At 44.7% G+C, this 18,917-nt stretch overlaps 1 protein-coding gene and 1 pseudogene across 2 annotated transcripts in view; both read right to left on the bottom strand.

Annotated features, from left to right (window-relative positions):
- Positions 1 to 18,917, bottom strand: part of DPP6 (dipeptidyl peptidase like 6) — a 383,341-nt gene that overhangs the window by 203,077 nt on the left and 161,347 nt on the right. The gene's annotated exons all lie outside the window — the stretch shown is intronic.
- Positions 3,009 to 3,128, bottom strand: LOC136654960 (5S ribosomal RNA; annotated as a pseudogene).

The raw sequence follows: 18,917 nt of genomic DNA, 5'->3' as shown, positions 1-18,917 counted from the left end.
TTCTGAGCAGACCTGGTTAGGATTGTTAGGATAGGATAGGAAGCCCACAGTGGCTTCCCTGGTGACTAAGGTTTCTCTTAAAGGCTCTGCGTCAAACATACCCACAAACAAATGTCCCTGCTTTGTGTGAATGAAACGGAGGGCCTTTTCCAACATGCGCTTTCAAGTCGTGTACCACTGCCATATCAGAAAGAAGCAATAATAAGTAATCACCCAGTAAGAAGAGAAGAGATGCCTGCAAAATGATGCCATTAGAGAATGCTTTGCACTGCCATTTAGTCAAGAATTAGAGCAAATTACGTTAATCTAGCCAGTCCTCATCATTACGGCGTTACACTTCAGAGCTTAAAAGATTTAATCCTTTTTATGAAATTCAATTAGGCATTGCAAAAATTAATCATAAATATTTTATATAAATGGATTATGGATAAAAATAAACTTACATAACTGTTTCAGTGGATTTTCAGGATGTAAAGTGGCAAAAAAATATCAATGTCTCATGTCACATTCCCTTGAGGTATTATTTACCACACAGATTGCTTTATCATTGGAGTGTGGCTATATCATTAAGGACCAATTATGAAAACTGAGGTGACCCAGTGAGCCAAGAACAAAAAGCATTTTGCCCTTTTGGAGGGTAAAAGTTTAAAACCCCATTTAATCTCTAGGGAAAATGCAAGCTACATGAAAAGGAATGCGTTCGCTGTTGCAAAGCTGTAAACAAAACCAGGACTTGGTAAACACATGCAGAAGAATTAGGTGGTAGAACAAATGGTCCCTGGGGTCAAGCTGAAATGCCGCTACTCATTTCACCACCCCATTTGTAGGATGGGAACAGAAAGGGGATGAGATCTGGCTGGGAAGGAGGGTGGATTTTTGCTACAAAGGGGGCAGTATCGGTGGCAACAGTAGCACCAATATCTTATCCCCATTCCTGGTTTCAGTCTGCCTTTCTGGCTCCATATGGACTTGCACCAGCTAAATTGCTGGTGCAGGTCCAAGCAGAACCATGCAGGTGGCGGGAACAATTGTTCCCTTACCCAGAAGAAACTTCTGGGATTGCCTCCCCGCCCCCCCCAGATGCAGTGCATGTTAAGAACATAAGAACAGCCCCACTGGATCAGGCCATAGGCCCATCTAGTCCAGCTTCCTGTATCTCACAGCGGCCCACCAAATGCCCCAGGGAGCACACCAGATAACAAGAGACCTCATCCTGGTGCCCTCCCCTGAATGCCCTCCTGGTGCCCTCCCCCATGTTCTGTGGCCCAGCTGCATCAACGGGGTGGATAATTGATAGGATTGGACTATTAGGTTGCAATCCTGGACATTAGCCACACTGAACACAATGGGACTTACTTCTGAGTAGACATGAATAGGACTATGCTCTTAGAAATATTACATTCAAATGTGTTATTCATGCAATTTTTTTTCTAGAGCAGAATTTGCAAGCAGGACATGACAGAAGCCTAGGATCTCTTTTGCAAATGTAATTCTTCTACAAGTTCATGCCTTGAAGAAAAGGAGGGCATAGCAGACATTATAGGACATTTGTTTAAATGTGATAAAAAAAAGCATTCGTGCAAATGTTTATGCATTATTTTCATGTGGAGACATTTTCTCTGAATGCTTGTCCATGCACAATATGCTCCAAAAGGCACCACCTCTAGGAAACCTTCAGCTTTAGGATACATTCAGATAAAATGATTACCACTTAAACATATCTGTTTAATATGCGCTATTTCCTTTGTAAATAAAAACGTAGATGTTAATGATGACGGTATAATTTCCTTCATGTTTCTGAATCATCACAAACATATTCTTGCAGAGATGCAAGCACAATGTTGGGGGGGAATAAGTGATGAGATCTTTTATTTTCACTGGTGAACATTTAATAGTAAGAACCTCTTAAGAATCACTGAAAACCTGCCAACATTTCCAATGATTTTCAAAGTCGCTCTGGAACTGCTGACACCAGCAGGAACAATATTCTAAATAATTTATTGACATTTCTACATAAATTAGATACTTGAGGGTGAAGATGCCACGAACTTTCTGAAGGGCTGAGTGCTCACAACACGGTCTATAATCCATCAGCACAAGAGACAAGTTTCCCAAATGGCTTAACCCGCAGCTCCACTTCCTGCCAGGAAACAGTTCAAGGGCTCCAGAGCCGCGCACAGTGTCACTTGTAGGAAGATACCCCTGCATCCCTCCCCTTTCACATTTCAGACCCAGAATCTCCTTTAATCCCAGCCTCCTGCATCAAGGAACTCTCAGTATTTTACTATGTGTATTCATCTTGGGGAGAATCTTGAAGAGGCCATCCCTGCTGACCAGGTCGAAGGCCTTCGTGAGATCTATGAAGGCTATAAAGAATGGCTGTCATTGTTCCCTGCATTTCTCCTGCAGTTGTCTAAGGGAGAATACCATATCACTCTCACAAAGACAGTCTGGTCCAACAAGAAGCTGACGGAACATACCAAGATCCAGGTCTACAGAGCTTGCATCCTGAGTACACTTCTGTATTGCAGCAAGTCATGGACTCTTTGCTCATAACAGGAGAGGAAACTGAATGCTTTCCACATGCGCTGCCTCCGACGCACTCTCGGCATCACCTGGCAGTACAAAGTTCCAAACAACACAGTCCTGGAACGTGCTGGAATCCCTAGCATGTATGCACTGCTGAAACAGAGATGCCTGCATTGGCTCGGTCATGTTGTGAGAATGGATGATGGCCGGATCCCAAAGGATCTCCTCTATGGAGAACTCGTGCAAGCAAAGCGCCCTACAGGTAGACCACAGCTGCAATACAAGGACATCTGCAAGAGGGATCTGAAGGCCTTAGGAGTGGACCTCAACAAGTGGGAAACCCTGGCCTCTGAGCGGCCCGCTTGGAGGCAGGCTGTGCAGCATGGCCTTTCCCAGTTTGAAGAGACACTTGGCCAACAGTCTGAGGCTAAGAGGCAAAGATTGGTTGGCAACCTTCAGTCTCGAAAGACTATGGTATAAGCCTACAGCACCCAGTATTCCCAGGCGGTCTCCCATCCAAGTACTAACCAGGCCTGACCCTGCTTAGCTTCCGAGTTCAGATGAGATCAGGCATCTGCAGGGTAACAGTTGCTGTTCTAAGAGGCAAAGAAGGAAGGCCCGTAGCCAGGGAGACAGACCAGGGACAGACTGCACTTGCTCCCGGTGTGGAAGGGATTGTCACTCCTGAATTGGCCTTTTCAGCCACACTAGACGCTGTTCAAGAACCACCTTTCAGAGTGCGATACCATAGTCTTTCAAGACTGAAGGTTGCCAAGAAGAAGAGATCCATCTTGCTCTTCCCCTCTCTGTCCTCCAATGCAAAGGAGAGCAGGAACCCTCTAACTGGGTTTGTCAAACAGAAGAGGACATTTTGGCAGACTCAGTTTGGAGTCAGGGGTGAGCAGTGAGTGAGTCAAGTTAGCAAATGACACTGTCAATGAAAAATAGGCTCTTTCTCTCCCTCCCCAGTATTTGCACAACATTTGTGCTATTTAGGAACATAAAGGAAACAAGTGAAAGCAAACGATGGCATTATAGGAAATGTAGACAAATTTAGGAACCTTGAGAGATTTTTATTTAAGTCATTAAAAAAATTGTAAGAATGGATTATCATGTTCTGATGGTTGTTTTTACTATAGAGATAAAATTTAGAGACTTTTATTGGCATTAAGTTTTCACTATAACAACTGCCAAAGGGGGGGGGGAACAAAGATTAGAGGTCTTAAGAAGTGCTATAATCTGTGAGGTTCTGTGTTGAATGCTGAGTCTTTGTTCTTTTCAATACTTTGCAGTTGAATAAATCTTTGGTTGGACACAGACAATAGTTCTTAAGAGCTGAATGTGGTTTGAAAAGGAGCATTCCTCCCATGGAGCACACATTTCCCAGTCTCATTTCAAGTCAATCTGGTTTTAGAAACTATGACTGAATACAGATGGCTAGGTCAGATTCAACATCATACAGGTGGTGCCTCTGTATCCATGAGGGATCCATTCCCAGACCCCCCCCCCCGACACAAAAAACTGCGGATAATGAAGTCTGCAGTTTTTCCAAACCCACCTAAACTAATAATGTGATTGGAGCATTGCTCCGCTCATGTCCAGAGCTGTTCTAAGCCTTGGAGAGGCCGCATACCAGCACGCACTCTCTCCCAGGCTCAGAATTACACCCAGAAGCTCAGAAATAATACCTGAGGCTCAGAAAACTTCCCAGACGTGACTGCATCAAAGTTCCAGCAGGGGGGTGATCCAGCAGGTTCGGCAAATCTATGGATGCCAAATCCATGAATAGAGCCCCACCTGTACTACATTTTGCACTAACCACTGTTTAGACTCCTAACCATGATCTGTTCCCAGATATATAAACAAACCATGACTTGGGTAAGTTCTTTCTTCCTACAGCTCCCCTATGACTCCCTGGATTCTATTCCAAACAGGAGCCTCTGAGCATCCTACAAGCTATTTTAGTCTGCTCCAAGTGGTTTGTGAATCAGCTTAAACCATGATTTCAGATCCTGGTGTGTTGGCTACTTGCACATCATGGTTTGTTGGATGGTATTGCTTGGGTTATTAATTTATTTAATGTGAATTATACTCCAATGTTCCTACGTTGCTTACAACATATTAAAAAATAAACACAACTTACTCCAATAAAACAACAAACACCAAAATTCTGCAGACAGAACAAAAGGACAGAACAACAACATTGACAATGCAGCACCAACTTGCAACTCAGGGATGTTATATTTACTTATTTATATCCCACTTTATCACCCAAGCGGGCAATCAAAGTGGCTTTCAGCTCAACTCAAATGCCTTACAGAGCTGTGTCATAACTAAATGTGAACAAGGAATGTGAAGGAAGGAAGGTCATGTGGGAACCAATGGGGCCTCAAGCAGGAGGGAGTTCCACAGTGTTGAGGCTGCCACATTAAAACTCCTGTTTCTAATGGATGCCTGCTCAGCTTCAGACCAATTAGCAACCAGAGCAGGGCTCAGATGTAAAATGAAGCATTCAAGGAAGGTACATAGAGGGAAAGATTGCCCTTAAGGTAGTTAGGGCTTGGCTTAGACATAAGAATAGACCATGTCTGGCAAGGAACCACTCCAGATTCTACCATTGGACTTGAGACCTGATCAAGAGAGCAGTGAGCAGGATGACCAGATACAACGGAGGACACAATGCCTTCCATTAACCACTGTAAGGAAGAGGGAATTTTGGCAGGTGGAGCTAAACATGGGAGGGTTTTAAAAGCTGCACTTGCCAAAATTCTTTCTTCTATGCAATGGTTAAAGGTACAGGCATTGTGTCCTCCATTGTATCTGGTCACCCTGGCAATGAGGGACCTTGGGAAACTCACTCTGAGCTTCAGTTCCCAACTTGCAATTCAAAGTTCAACAATATCAGGATTATTTGCATCATAGACAGTTGTGAATATGGGATATCCCATCCCTTCCCATCAAGGAGGGCCTTGAAAATGTTTTTGTTCCACAGTACTTTTGGACAATGAGTGATGGGACTAGCCCGGTGGCATTCTGTTGCTATTGTGGTGTCTACGGTTTTATTAAAAGGTCCTTATTGTGGTTTTAGTGATTTTATTATTTGGTTTTATTTTGTATTATAAGCTGCGTTGGGGATCCATAACAAAAAGCAATTAACAAAAGATAATCATAGGTAAATAAATAAATAAATAAGACACAACCACCTTTTATCTTCAGGAAACCATGTTCAATCAAATCTTTACAGCAAAATTAATTTAACACACTAGTGTGCTAGATCAAAAGGTAGATAGCAGAGTCTTAATCGTGAGTGATAGATCACTTAAAACATTTATAGCATACAAAGCCAATTAGGCAAACATAAACAGCAGAAGAGATTTCAAAGAGGGAAATGTTTTTTTGACACAGAGCAGGAGTAATTAGGGCCATGCTAATATTATGAAAGGGGTGTTGTGGTATAAAGCTCAGAAGCCTCTGATGCATTCAGATTGCATTCAATCCATCCATTCAGGGTTGGCAACATTGCCTAGTGGTAGAGCACATGTTCTGTGTATAGAAGGTTTCAGGATCAGTCCTCTGACATTTCCCAATAGGGCTGGGAAGAGAGTCTTTCCAAAACTCTGAAGACTCTCTGATAGCAGACAATATTAAGGGAGGTGGTTCAGTGGTCTGACTCAGTACAAGGCAGCTGTACATATGCTTGTGCCTAAGATCCTTAAACCATTTACTTGCTAGATATGTGTAATGGAAATGCACAGGTTTCCATTGGTGTCAACAGTGGTCCCTTGCTCTGGCAGGCAATCATAGGGTGAAAAGTCCAGGGCTCTAACTAGCAGTGGATATGCTACACAGCTGAAGCCACTAGAGGCAACCAGGTCATTAAGGGATAAAAGCAGCACCTGGAGAAGGGAGAGTGTGGTGGGTATAGAAGGAAGGAGCTTGGAGAGCAGAAGGAGAGAGAACTAAATTGATGGATTAATGGACTGAGGAGCAGACTGACAGGCTAATGGACCTACTAACTGACTGATGGGTGAATGGACTTCTGAGGATTGCTGGAGCAGAGACTACTGGAGACAGGTGTGTGGCTGCCACTCCCAAGACCTGCTAAGGACCACGTTGTTGCTGTGGTAGCTGGGGAAGCTGCTGGCAGGAGAGGGGAGGAAGGAGGACCTCTGCAGGTTAAACAGGTGAGCTACCCTGGTAGTGGGGTCCAGCAGTGCAGAACTAGGGCCTTTGTTAGGGAACACTGGGGAGCTAATTAGCTTAAAGTGGGCATAGGTTCTCTAGGTGAAGCAGGTATGGATATATATTTTTGGGGGTGTGTGTGTGGTAGTCTCCTACTGTTTACCCCTATTTTCATCTTACTCTGCTCTTCCTTAGACTCTAAATTCCTTAGAGCTGGAATTCATCTTCTTATTAGCTACTTTGGAAAGCACCACAAGCACAGATTGTGCTATATCTCTTTATATACAAACAAATGTCCTGACTGATTCATCAAAGCCCAGCCCAAGCCCCTGGACCTAGAAACATGAAGTTTGGGGAGTATATTCCTTCCATGATGTAAGCAACTACTAAGAAGGGATTTTTAGAAATTCAACACCTAAAGGGGTAAAATGTGTTTTCACTGATTCCTCAATATCTCTTATGCATAATGAGATATCGACTTGGTTTTTGCTTGCAAAGTTTACCCATACAAATGCTTAAAAACATAATTCAGGATTTTGCCCTAATCAATCCCTAAAGGGGTGAATCTAAATTCAGGGGTGAATTACAGAACCTTCCAGTTACTTAGGCCTGGCTGGCTTTTCCCCCCATGCTGCTGCCTAAGAGAGACCTGTGGTTTACATGCCAGCTTAGGCCAGGCTGGCCCCTTTTCCTGTGCTACTGCACAAGGGAGGTCTGTGGCTTATAGAACAACTTATAGACCAAGCACCAAAAATGGGCTTGTATGATTGTTTCCTTCCATTATCAATAGCAGCTTGATGATGATGAGTCGAGTCAAGGAACTGGAAAAAGGCATCTGGAGTCTCAGCCATGAAACTCCTACATCGCATGAAACTCCTACATTGACCCTTAGTGTCACCATATAAAGAAAAGCATGCTGCCCTAACATTTGGGAAGGTCAATTTCAAATATGATTAAAAATAGTTGCCATCCTGAGTATTTGTCTCTAATTTTTCCTGCAGTGCTTTGTCTATTTTTTTTCCCCATTTTAAAAACAGCCATGCAGAATAACCTGCCCCAGCACTTTACTGTTAAACACAAAGTTGTGTGTTGGCATTAAGAGCCATCTGCTTGCATGCCACACCAGTCCACTCTTATGTCTAGCTAATTAGCCATTACCGGCTGATTCTCAGAAGTGCTGTAAGAACACTGTGAATACCTAAGTATACTTGCCACAGATAAATGCTAATGCCTCTGAAAATGCCACTCCATTTGACGAAACAGTAAGCTTATCTCCAGTACAGCTGTAGCTCCATCTGAGACACATAACAATTCCTCACTGTTAACAGCCAGGAAAAAACGGCATGAAGAAGAATTGGTGGGCTCCTGCAAATGTGTTCGGATGTTTAAACAAATGTTCAGCTGGAGAACAGCTAAATTATTCATACTTAGATGCTTTGATTGCATAGTCATCTGCCTCCTTACCTCGCACAATGGCAAATCGCTTTTGTGCAGGCAACAGTTTCAAAGCCATTTCTAAAACAGCTTGTTTTTCAGTTACTGGACTTGGCAAACACCAGCTAAGCAAAGCTAAACACCGAGTTATTGAGGAATGTGGCGGCACAGGTGGGGTCCTACATGAGGCAACCGAGGCAGAACTTCATTACAACTGCTGATTTTGGTTGGTACCGACATTTCTCACACTGTGAAAGATTAGCAAGTTTCAAGGTTTCTTCCAAGCAGAACACCCGAGAATGTTCAAAGGAAGCCAAGTTCCATAGGGGTAGCCGCGTCAAGGCCTGATCCAGAGACCTGCACGCTGGCTCACCGCTGGCATACACTGTCACAATTGTGCCATAAGGCATGTTTGCGAGCCCTTTCCACAGGCCCAGTGCCAGAGCTGGCCCAGAGAAAGCCCACACTGGGCCAGCTCCAGCACTGGGTCCATGTTCCTCTGGCAGGTGGTCACCCAGATTGCCTGGTGGCAGAGAGGTGAGTGGGGTGTTGAGGGAGGTGGGGAGGAGGTGTTCCGGGATGGGAGTCCTTCCCGCAAGGAGAGACCTTCCCTCAAGGGAGTTCTTTCCTGAGGAGCCACCAGCGGCTGCCTGGTTGCACTCAGGATACTGCAGCAGCCATTTTGACACTGTGGGCACATGTGCCAGGCATCTCAGGACTGGGCTGTTAGTCAGCAGCAACTAAAGCAACAGAGGTCTGTGGCACCTAAGGACTAACAAACAGTCTAATCCAGGGGTGTGCAAAGTTTTTGGCAGGAGGGCCACATCGTCTCTCTGACACTGTGTCGGGGGCTGGGGGAAAAAGAATCAATTTACATTTAAAATTTGAATAAATGTACATAAGTTTACATAAATGAATATATTAAAGATGAACGTATATGAATGAATGAAGGGCTTGAGATAGCTCATGGCCTATAAGGGCCTTGTACAAAGCAAGGCTGGCCTTTCCTTTGCTGCCGCATCACAGACGTGAAACAGCAAGCACCAGGATGGTGCACCAGGATTGGGCACCAGGATGAGGTCTCTTGTTATCTGGTGTGCTCCCTGGGGCATTTGGTGGGCCGCTGTGAGATACAGGAAGCTGGACTAGATGGGCCTATGGCCTGATCCAGTGGGGCTGTTCTTATGTTAAGCACTGGAGGGAGCCCACATCCCACAGCTCAGGCAAGAGGTCAAACAGTCACCCTCACACTGAGAGCAGTTGCGTCAGGCCAGTATGGGCTCCAACAAATCTCTGGAGGGCCAGAGGCTCATTGGAGACTGGGGGCTCCCTGAGGGCCGCATTGAGAGGCCTCGAGGGCCGCAAGTGGCCCCAGGGCCGGGGTTTGGGCACCCCTGGTCTAATCCAACTTAAATCTCAGTGTGGTGATGCAGCAGCACTGGTGTGAGTTACACTGCATCCTCTGGGGGATTTCTGGCTGCTGGAGTTCTCCTTGGGGTAAGGGGATGTTTGTTCCCTTGCTCTGGGGTAATGGGTCAACTCAAACCTGTATCAGTAATATCACTAGTGCAAGTCTGCAGTGATGTAGGCAAATCAGACCTGGGAAGGGTGATGGATATGGCATGAGCTGGCCCCACTGATGCTACCCCTCTCCTGGGCCTGATATGCCCATTCCTGCCCCCTCTCCATTCTGCCTCCCCCAACCCCCCTTCAACTCTCTCCTACTGCCCCTGCTCCAGCAGGCCTCTCAACATCATGCCAGCTAGAAGGCTCCGGCATTCCTGCTGGTGCACCTGGACCCTGCGCCATTGCAAAGCACTTAAAGGCACTTTTGTGACAGCGCACACTGGTGGAACGCACATTTCACCAAAACAAGTTCTCTTAACGATTGGGCCATAACTCAATTATTTCACCATAGGAATTCATGGAGGTTCTGAATTTCAAGTGAAATTTCTTTGGGGGTTTCTTCACATCCCCACATGTTTTTGTTGACTCTATACTCAAGCAAGCATTATACATCTCCGGGCCCTCTCCCTGCTGCTCTCTGGCATGTTTATTTGTGAACTGCATAAAGAATTTGACATGATAAGAACATAAGAACAGCCCTACTGGATCAGGCCATAGGCCCATCTAGTCCAGCTTCCTGTATCTCACAGTGGCCCACCAAATGCCCCAGGGAGCACACCAGATAACAAGAGACCTGCATCCTGGTGCCCTCCCTTGCATCCAGCACACACTGGCAGAGACAAGTGGTTGTTGCTAGCACAGTGGCACTAACACAAAATGCCCATGGAACGTCGTGAGTTAATTTGTGGTGTTGTTCACCTAGCACACTTGGAGTCCATTACACAACATCCCATAACACATCAATAGTGCTTTTCATTCAAGTCTAGGGTGAGATGAATTGTTACCTAGTTGAAAGAGAACTGCTGACAATATCGAGAGAGCTATTGAAAATGCATAAGAACATAAACATAAGAACATAAGACCTGCATCCTGGTGCCCTCCCTTGCATCTGACATAGCCCATTTCTAAAATCAGAAGGTTGCGCATCATGGCTTGTAACCCGTAATGGATTTTTCCTCCAGAAACTTGTCCAATCCCCCTTTAAAGGCATCTAGGCCAGATGCCGTCACCACATGCTGTGGCAAGGAGTTCCACACACCGACCACATGAGTAAAGAAATATTTTCTTTTGTCTGCCCTAACCCTCTCAAAACTCAATTTTAGTGGATGTCCCCTGGCTCTGGTGTTATGTGAGAGTGTAAAGAGCATCTCTCTATAATCCTTCCCATGCACAATTTTGTATGTCTCAATCACGTCCCCCGTCAGACATCTCTTTTCTATGCTGAAGAGGCCCAAACGCCATAGCCTTTCCTCATAAGGAAGATGCCCCAGCCCCGAAATCATCTTAGTCGCTCTCTTTTGCACCATTTCCATTTCCACTATGTGCTTTTTGAGATGCGGCGACCAGAACTGGACACAATACTCCAGGTGTGGCCTTACCATCAATCTGTACAACGGCATTATAATATTAGCCATTTTGTTCTCAATACCATTTTCTAGAAAAGGCAAAGGTCACACAACTAAGTGTTGTGTTGCAAGAAGCAGGATCATCCCCACTAAATGCTCCTTGATCAGCTTGTGAAACCCCATCTGATCGGTGCCCTATGGGGAGAGCAGCTGCATTGCAAAGAAGGCCTACAGAGCAAGTTAGCTTACAAATGAGTAAATCAAACCACACACTATGAAGAAGACCATTAAAAAAAACACCCCAAAGATTTTAAATTCTTTCCAACCTTAGATATGGTTTGGCTAAATGCTTCTATTTAATAGGAAGGCTGTTTCATACTCTATTTTTATTTTATTTTTTATTTATTTTTTCACATTTTTATACCCCCCTTCCTCCAAAGAGCTCAGGGAGTTGTACACAGCTGCTCCCCTCCTTTTGTCCTACTCTACAGCTGCACTTCAGTCCACTGCTTTTAGGAGCCATCTAAAAAGGGATTGGTTCACTGGGACAGCACACATAAACAGTTCCTCCAATGTTGACAGCATTTCCTGCTCCACAGTTCAAGTAAATTTGGCCCAGATGGATGTCTGCAGCACATCGCACACCAATGCTGCCTCCCTTTTTCTTTGAATACAAAAGGGTCTTTTTGCACAAGCAACCAGCTCTCTTTTCTGGTTGCCATACAAGCTCCTGGAGAATTTTGGGACAGTTTTATCCAATCCTATGCATGTCTCCACAGAAGTAAATCCCATTATAGTCAATAGCGCTTACTCCTCGGTAAGTGTGGATAGGACTGCAGCCTAAACTACCAACAAAATAATTTGGCCCAAAGTCAAAAAAAGGTGCACTGAAACTCTTTGATGGAAGTCAAACTGTGCATCATGGTTTGCATAAACATTCTTGTTTACCCTTCCACATCCACATCACCTTGCACACAAATACCATTGCCAAAGTCAGAATGCAGCATAGTGACAAGCGCTGCACAAAAGGTGAACTAAACTAAACGGCTCCAGCATGGATCCTTTGAGATGCAGGCAGGCAGGCATTGGAAGCAGCCCTAATTTTTTGGGTGATGGCTGTCCGTCTTAAAATGTTTAACTCCATTTTCATTAAAAGAATGACAGAATTTGAAAAGATGTGTCAAAAATTCAGGAGGTGCCGGAACACTCTTCTTTGATCAACAACTTCCAATTTCTACAGCACCTGGAACATCCTTATAGTTCTTCAAAGGACTGCATCTTCTTTGTGAACGTGGTGGATGGGTGTGCTGACACAATGAAGAGTTTAAAGAAACCGAGCTTCAGTCTACCCCGCAGATTCTCCACAGTTCCAAAGAGCTCCCCGAAGGAGTGTGTATTAATGATTGTACAATGAATGTCTTCAGAACATTCCAATTTATTGCACCATTAGGTAAATATTGATCTTGTTTTGCCTCTGTCAATTAGTAATTAACAATTATCCTTGGCTGTCATATATGGTGCTTCTTGAAGGCTTCAAAGCACCCCACGCTCAGCAATACAAGGGAATTTCCTCTAAACCAGTGATTCTCAAATTTTTAGCACTGGGACCCACATTTTAGAATGAGAATCTTTTGGGACCCACCAAAAGTGATGTCATGACCGGAAGTGACATCATCAAGCAGGAAAATTGTTAACAATCCCAGGCTGCAATCCTACCCACACTTACCCAGGAGTAAGTCTCATTTACTATCATTGTTAAAAGCATATACGTATTAGCCCAGGGGTTTTCAAACTCGTGCGTCATGACATCCCAGCCTGAGGGCCCTTGCCTTTCCCCTTAAGGGGCAGGGGCAGGGAGAAGGCAGCGATGTGATCCCCAGGATCATACTGCTCAGGGGGGTTGCAGGGGCTTGGCTGGATTTACCAGATTTGCAGCCTTTTGGGGATGTGGGGAGCCCTGTGCGAGCACCTGCAGGGCTCCCCAGGTCTTCAAAAGTGAAAACCGAGTGATTGTGCTGCACCTCTGCAAAACTGGAAGTGGAACACAATCGCCCCACTTTCACTTCTAAAGCTACGGGGAGGCCTGCAGACAGTCGCGCAGTGCTCCCCGCAGCCCGGGGAGGCTGCAGGAGGCTCTGGTAAGTACAGCCAAGCCCCTGCAGCCTCCTGAGTGGCGCAATCCTGGGGATTGCATTGCTGCCTTCCCCCCCCCGCCTGATGCCTCCCCCTCACCCCCACAAGGACTTAGGGAGGTTCAAACTCTCTGAGAGTGTTTCAAAACCACTGCAGTAGCCTGTTAAAAGTACAGATGTGTCACATTTCCCCAAATGCAGTCACATACCACAGTAGCATCGTCTAATATATTAAAGATAAAATATTGAAATGAATGGGGACCCACCTGAAATTGGCTAGTGACCCAACTAGTAGGTTCCAACCCACACTTTGCAAAACACTGCTCTAAACTGTAATACACTACAATGTTCATTAGCATTGCGGGGCATCCATTTTACAGATTAGCTATTTTGGTTCTTTTTGAATTTACAACATGCAGAAAACAATATAAATAACACCATAATATAGTCAAAGTAATTTCACAACAATACAACAGAAAGGACTAAATACAATACGTTCAAAGGACTGTGCAATATTGTTCATGACAAACATAATTTGGGGAACAATTCACATTCATATTGTATTTCACATACATTACCCAGCACTCCCCAAATAAGGACAGCAGGCAAAGGCTATGGAGTTAAATGGGCCACTTTATTGAATACCCAAATTCTGCAACAGGGCAACTAAGGGAAAACCCGAAACCCTCCCAAGTGTGGGGTATTAAGTGGGGGAAACGGCCCTAGCCGTCTTCATCCCCAGTCTCAAAGGGCATCCACCTGACTTCAGGTGTCACTCAAAGATTTATTAAGCCTGCCTCTCAACTGCGCCCAAAGAGGGTAAGTCAGCAGAATTGCTATGCCTTGAAGGTCACCTCTGCCCTTCAGTTCAGAGGTCACCTCTGCCCTTCACCTCTGCCCTCTGCCCTTCAACTCTGCCCCCAGTTCAGGCAGGGGGCTTGCCTGCCAGCCTCCTCAAGTTGGTCAGGCATCATGGAAGTGGGCCTGACTCAACCCCCCACCCCGTCCTTGTTGCCTTCAATTGGACACCAAGAAGGTCTTCTACCTACCCCACTCCTCAATTCTAATGCAAGCGACCAAAGACTTTATTACTGCCTACCGTAAACCGCCCCATCCCCATAGCCAGTCTGTGGCAGGCAAAAAAAACACCTCCATCATAGGAGGCCAATTCAAGGATAGTAGTCAAAAATTCCTACCTGGCCCTCGAAGAGCTAATCTCAGGCTAGCCATAGGGCAGGGGTGTGTGTGTGGTTGCTTGCCAGGAACAGACATCTGCCTCTGCGTACATGTGCCTGAGCAGAAGTCTGCTTCTGCCCTCCCTGAACCATCCAACCAATCTGCTGGCAGCCAGAGCTTGCTGCCGGCGGGAGGAGGAGACAGGCCAATTTGCCCCTAGTGCGCCACGCGGCATGCAAGTGGTCTTTCATGACATGACAACCAAGAACACACAAAAGCCTAAATTTTCCCAGCTTTTGGCTAACCCATGCTTCATTTCTTGCCTCGTCATTTATTAGCAGTGCCACCCTCAGCACACTGAATGAACCCCATAATGAGTACACCCCATTAAGCCATTTCTGCTCAACTTTGCATATACACAACAGGGATGAAATGTGTACACCTGTGGGCAGGGCAGAAATGGGTTAAACACAGTGGGATGTTCTACACAATAAATATGCATAGGATTGCACAGTACACTACTGATGAGTTGCTTTGAACAGATCCTCTATCCAGTGATAGGCAGGAAGGGCTCACCTAAACTTGAACCACACAGCTCCAGGCCCACCAAGCTGAACTGACCACAACTAATGAACAGTGATCCTCCAGAGGTGTAAGTAATGTCTTGGTTATTGTTGCCTGCCTGGAACTTCAACAAACAGGGAGGTTATCCAACAGCTGGCAGGCTGCCATACAAGGCTGGTGCCCTGCATTTGGCAGGACTTGGGCAGGACTTACTGCGTTCTTAGCTAGAAATAATTCATAGACTTTCCACATTAAAACAAACACTCCCCCCCCCCCCCATGCACAACAACACACATTTATGTGACACTCAATTGGAAGAAAAACCACAAAGGGCTAATCTGCACGTTAATTGCCATTTCCAAATGTTTGGCAGATTTCTAATTGCCACATCAATGGAAATGACATCCTCTCTTTTGAATTCATTTTTTCCTAATGAGATGGGAAAAAATTATATTATTGCCACTGCTCTTATCAGGGAAATGAGAGGCTATTTCAGTTTAATTACAGATGGCGGTTGCAGAGTTTCTGATTATTGTTATTGCCATTATTATATTGCCAGAAGGGAGCTGTAGATGGTAAGACGCTACCAGTATTGACAAGCTGCGGCATTTCACCTGTCAGTCATCCAAGTCTATAGAACCAGCTTGGCAAGCTGTCACAGGTAGAGCAACACTTTGTGTGGCCTCCTTAATCTTCAACAAGGTCTACTCCCAATTCCATCAATCTACAGAGTCCAGCAGCCTGACAGCTCTACAGCATCCTTAACGATACTTATTGTGCATTAAACCAAGACAAAAGATACACACACATATTTATGTGCTCACAATGTGATACAATAAATGAAGGTACCTCAAGTCAGCTAGACCAGGGTGCCCAAACCCCGGCCCGAGGGTCACTTGCGGCCCTCAGGGACTCCCAATCTGGCCTGCGGGGAACCCCTAGTCTCCAATGAGCCTCTGGCCTTCCAGAGACTTGCTGGATCCCATGCTGGCCTGACACAGCTGCTCTCAATGTGTATCTTACCTTTCGCGTGAGCTGTGGGACAAGGGCTCCTTCCACTGCTTGCTGTTTCACATCTGTGATGCAGCAGTTGTAGAAAAGGAAAAGCCAGCCTTGCTTTGTGCGAGGCCTTTTCTAGGTCTTGAGATGTTGCAAGACCATCATTCATTCATATAGTTCCATCTCTGATATATTCATTTATGTAAATTTATTCAAATTTGAAATGTAAATTAATTATTTTTTCCCCAGGGCACCAACATAGTGTCAGAGAGATGATGTGGCCCTCCTTTCAAAAAGTGTGGACATCCCTGAGCTAGACTAACAAAACAGGAGTTGCTTCGTAATTTAATCCTTAGTAGTGCAAATCTTTCTAGTGCAAAATATAAACAATGCTGAATAGTGACCACAGTGTCATCAAATTCAAAAGATCATGAGTGGGAATTTGTCTGGAAATTCAAGTACAGTCATCTTTAATTTCAAAATCAAAACCATGAAACACCTTGAGGAGCCTGTGAATTCAAGCTCAGAGTATCTAGCTGTCAGTATGAGGTATTAAAAGCTCAAATTTGCAATTAGCAGGAAATGCAAGGGATGATGCAGTTCAGCTATTTTATCACTCATACTTAACCAGTGTAATTTCTTTGTGTGAGAAACTGCCTCAGTATATACTGCAGGCACATTAGGCTAGAAAGAATGAATAGAGCACGTGGTTTGCTAACTTCATGGCATCTTTAATAGAACACTGCAATGTTCAGGTGACAGTGTGTGGAAAGAACTACACCTCAACTGAGAGTGTTTGCAAATGGCAAAATCTCATGCAGCTCCTATGGGGTATTTTCCTGCAAATGTCAGGTCTAGCAAATGCCTGGAACTTTCCAAATCCACCTTCATAAGAGAGTTAAGGAGATCCTTAATGGAATTCTCATCATGTATCTTTTTGCCTGTTCACCCTCCATCCATTTGATAAACTGATGTAATACAACATTTCGCTCAGGGACACATCATGAAGAAGTTTATGCATGAAGAATTAATGACGAAGTCAACAGTCTTGTTGTTATCAACAGTTCACAGCTGCTCCAACTGCAGAACTGTTTGCTGGGGTTAAACCAATAATGATCATATGGATGGGGATGTCATGTACAGCTAGCAGGAAGATAAGCAAGGCGGAATCTATGGGCCTGTGATGTCCACTGACCCTGGTGCCCGTGTCAGGGGGAGCAGGGTGTCAAAAGGGGAATCTAAGTGACATGGCCACTCCTTCCCTGTACTGACAAGCTCTATTTGGGACAGCCCTTCACAGTTGTCTGGAAACTTCAACCGGTGTAAAATGCCCATGAAGACTTGGCAAGGGGCATCGGCTATGGGTGGAATTGGTGTGGGTACAGGTGAGACTGAGGGCCCGAAGCAGAAGTGATTGCATCAGAGGCAAGGAAAAGTGGTTGGGAGAATAGGTAGGGTAAGCATTTTTCCCCACCTGAACCGAAAGAGTAGACTCAGTTTGCTACTGTGATTTTGCTCCACAGTTGTGTGTAAACGACAATGATATCTTGCGATGTATACGTGCTATTAAATCTTTTAAAAGACAGAATGAATGAGCCTGGCCAACGGCCTTGACCATTTTTTGTTCACTTTAAAAACCCTTGGGCTGTTGAAGTGTGTGAGCTTCATTTCATTATGTGAATATTTCAAGACCTATTTGTCAGACCTTTCCATGGGGGTCAATTCAAACTGAAGGCTTGTTGCCTTCCTTTTGACAGCTGAATGACAAAGAAGGAGCAAGGAAAACGACTTCAAGTAATAGGAAACAAAGCTATTTCTATGCTAATGTCGGGAAATGTTATGCTTCTCTGACAGTATCATAATGTTGGACTCTATAAACTGCCTGTACAGGACTCCTTTCTGTGCTGTAATAACAAACAAACATTCATTATTCTAATTTTGTCCTTCAGCCTCAGTAACCCTTGAATAAGGGAAATGGAACTCTCACCAAACAGCACGAGCAACAAATTAGCATGCAGGGACTACAGAGATTTGTATGTGAGCTGTGCCAGAGAACAAAAATAATCAGCAATTACTGTGGTTAAATTTAGTTTTCTCACTAATCAGATATTATAGGTAATTAGCAGTCATCTAAGATTAATTACGGTTCATTTTCTGTTCATGTTGGGGCTTGGTCAGAGAAGTTTTCAGGATGTTTTAACAGTGAGAATTCTTCTGTGACTTCTCACAGATGCACACCAATATGCCTCACAGATGCCTTGTGAAAATATGGGGCTTATTTTTTAGAAACACATTTTTTGCCACATTAAATGTGCCTGCATAGATATAACATGGCCTGGCAGGTGGTTGTTTTAAGATAGTGACCAGAGGAAGATGGTGTGAAACAGAGCAGGATTACAGCACAGGGTTTGGGGGCTTTGGGGCTTTGCCTTGCTTCAGTTTCACTTGCAGTTGTGCCCGACACAATGGACATAAACATCCACCAAAAGCCAACAGAAGTTTGTTTTTTTCCTGTTTAAAATAGTGAGTAGGGAAGCATGACCGGGGCAAAATGTGACAGGGACAACACCATAAAGCCCCTGAGGTTATGTTTGGGTTTGTGCCACCACTTCAATGTCACTATTAAAATTAAACTGAGCACATTTAGAGCAATGTGTATTTAGTTCCCACACTAGGAAAGCAAATGCTTCCCCACTCAACTAATCAATAAGAGAAATCCAGACTTGAAGACTGTAGTAGTCTGTAGTAACCAAGGAGGGCCACTAACTAGTGCTGATGTGAGACCTGGAATACTGGGATTCAAGTGACATCAGCTACGGCCTCAGGTTGGCCTTGGCTAACAATCATGGCCTTGGCTTTAACTGTTGCCCCTTTAACAGGGACAACAACAGCAGGTTCGAGCCAGTCTTACAGAACAAGACTGTAAAAC

Source organism: Tiliqua scincoides, chromosome 5 (genome assembly GCF_035046505.1).
Source record: "Tiliqua scincoides isolate rTilSci1 chromosome 5, rTilSci1.hap2, whole genome shotgun sequence".
Classification (NCBI taxonomy): domain Eukaryota; kingdom Metazoa; phylum Chordata; class Lepidosauria; order Squamata; family Scincidae; genus Tiliqua; species Tiliqua scincoides.
The sequence above is the reverse complement of the archived record's forward strand: the minus strand, read 5'-3'. Positions and strand labels throughout refer to the sequence as shown.